The sequence below is a fragment of the Porites lutea genome, chromosome 2 (genome assembly GCF_958299795.1).
Source record: "Porites lutea chromosome 2, jaPorLute2.1, whole genome shotgun sequence".
Lineage (NCBI taxonomy): Eukaryota > Metazoa > Cnidaria > Anthozoa > Scleractinia > Poritidae > Porites > Porites lutea.
The window spans coordinates 24782163-24785317 of record NC_133202.1 but is presented as its reverse complement, the minus strand read 5'-3'; positions in this window follow the sequence as shown (position 1 = coordinate 24785317).

The following is a 3155-nucleotide window of genomic DNA, read 5'->3' as shown; positions in this document are numbered from 1 at the left end:
TAAACTTGAAGCAATAGATAAAACAAATACAATAAAACCTCTATTCAGGGGGCACCCTCAGGACCAAAGCAAGTGTCCCTTGAATAGAGGTTCCCCCTGATTAGAGGTTGGGCTGGGGTTTGTTAATAATTAACCAAAAAAGACAGCACAAAAAAAATCATCATTAGGGAGTTTAAGATGCCACAACGGCGACGACAAAGAGAACGTCAAAAAGGCAATAGGTTGAAATGAATAGGCAAAGCAACAACTGTGCACGTGCATCACGCTTTTTTGTACATTTTTTTAGCCATCACTGCACGCCCAGGACAAGAAAATGCCAAATTTCATGTTTTATGGAGGACGTAAACAATCGATGGCGAAATTTTCTTCTTCTCATGGGGGGCGTAGCTAGGGGGTGGTCCTGGGGTGCCCATGACCCCCCCCCCCCCCCCCTCGTGAGATTTGAGAATTGTTCTATGTCCTTATAATTCTATGCAGCTAGTTTGTAGGCTGGTCCCTCCACCCCCACTCACTGCTCATCTGAAAAAAAATGTCACGTTTAGTAAACCACGGCCTGGATGTCGACATGCCAATCTGGTAAGTACCCTGGGTTTGACATAGTGTGAGGTGTGAGACTCCCCCCTCCCCCCCCCCCCCCTGAAAAATCCTAGCTATGCACCCGTTCCTGAACTTGAATATGATTGTTAGGAATTTGGCTGAAAAAGACTTCGCTTACATTTGACAAAGTAAATGGTTGGAGTAATCGCGATAGAGACTGAAAGAATGGAAATGCACTTTTTAAGCGACGTTTTTGTAGCCATCATCGTCGTGGTATCTTTAATTAAACTCTCTATTATTTTATTTTTACCTTCTTTTTAATTTAATTTAATTATTTTAATCGGTAACACCTGTACAGAAATGGTAATACTTGTAGTAACCAATCCCCCGCCTAGTCCCAGTCCGCGTGTTTACGTATAAGTAATTCGACTTTCGCGCGGGTTATGCAAATCGTAAAGTATCTTGCTTGAGTTCGCTAGCTGTTACAACTACGTTACGTTCTTTATCTTACTTCGTTCGCCGTATTCCCAAATCGTCAGGTAATGTCCTCTGTCTTCGTTTATCTCGTATTTCCTATGTTATCTGTATTTCCTACGTTATTTCCATTGTCGTAAATTAGTCGTTCCGCTCTTAATGTATTATGTTTGTTACTTTGTTCTAGAAACCACTGGCAACATCATGTAATTAAGGTTAAGAGTTCGAGTTGTTCCAGTTGAATTAAAACTCTTTTACGACTTATATTATTGCTGGTGCGTTGGCTACAGTAATACTGAATAAACTTGTTGATATATGTTGAATTCACACAAATGCATTTCATTGATTTATATGAGACAGTTCAGTTTGGGAAAGCTTCCATTTTTTATTATTGTGCACTTAAAGATATCAGCCCTCTTTGTAGTCAGTCACTTTCTGAGTGCTAAGGTGTCTCCTGAAATAATGGAGGTTAAAATAAACCCAGGTTTCCGGACCCAGAAAAAGTGTCCCTTTCCTCTTAATAGAGGTCACTCGTCCCTTTAATTGAGGTAATAGATACAAAGATTATGTGCACATTTTCCGGGACCAAATTTTGTGTCCCCTGAATGGAGGTATCCCAAAAAGAAGATGATCAATAACACTGTTTGCTCAATTAAACCAACATGGATACACTGCATATACACTATATACTGCATGGAGTAATGACTCAACAAAATTTTGATTCTTTTTTCAAGTGTAATATTCAATTTATTAAAACCTACAAAATTTTCTTAAGTTGAATTAATATCAGTGCAGTGAACACACTTGGGCGGTGGCACTTTGAGATTTAAAGAGACATCTTGTTTTTGACAGGTAACTAACTTTCCTTGTGAACATGACTTGTGATTGGCTGATTGTTATTGGGTGCAGCGCTCTGGTTGAGTTCATTGCACTTTATGATAATCAGTTTATTAAACTCTTTTGGTAGTGTATAACACTAAATTACAAGGAGGGCAAGGATACGCAGAACACATAATTACACATGGCACAGAAAGCAAAAACAATTAAGGTGATTGCCTAGTAAAAGAACCTAAAATAGATTTTAGATGAAACTTGGTACACTGATGCAACAAGTCAAGAAGATGATAAAAAGGTAATAAAAAGTGGGGGTCACCGTGCTCGTTTTGACGTCACAATGCCGACAAATACGGTTATTTTGGACCCTTTGACAAAAACCGCGCGCAGCCCAAAACTAGACAAAAAGGAAAGAGTTTTTCAATGATGCATATGGTATCGCACAGAATTTGACTTTAATGTATTGTTTATCCACTTACGTACTAGAAAAATGCCTTTTAATGCCCTTGTTTTTACTTTACGCTCCAAAGTAGAATTAAATTGGACACGCGCTATTCGATACGTGATAGCTCAATCCGTACAATTTAGTAAAATTGCCAAAAAACTGAACATAGATTTGTGCCAATTTTTTTCTCACCGAAAGGAAGCACTGTCCTTATTAAAATCATGAAATAAAAAATGGGGGTCACCGTACTCGTTTTTGCAGTAGAGCTGCAGAAAGTGCGCACCAAATGCATTTTCCTTGATTTTTGAGAGAGGACTGGGGCCAGTTTCAATTAGAATGTATGCGAAAGGGGGAAGAAAGTATTAAAAAATCCGTTTTTACAGAATTTACATCGAGATATCACATTTAGGACACAATGTGATAAAGAAAGCGTTTAAATGAAAATCAAAGTGAATAAGCACAAATTTAAATATCCACTATCGAGGTTCTCCGTGAGGAAGTCGAACTCAGCATCACGCGTACTGCTTACGTTATGCACATTCCCACCACATTGAGTCTCACCTCGGCAAGAAACAACCGCAAGCAAAAATTGCAGTAGCGTTTCTCTTCGGTCAGCTTCATTTTAGTAACGTTACTTCACATGCTCTTTTTTACGGAGGCCATCTTGTTATGCGCAGTAAGAGATGCGCAGTGCAAAACCAGGGAATCACCTTAAATCCTATTGTAACTGTGGGTAACAAAATTACTAAGGCGGTCCGTTCTGACAAAGCGGAATTCAGAACGAGAAAAACCCGACTTCAACCCGTACCCACGAGCGACATTCATGGGCTGCGGCAGCAGGTGTGAAAGGAACCCGGACTCCTTG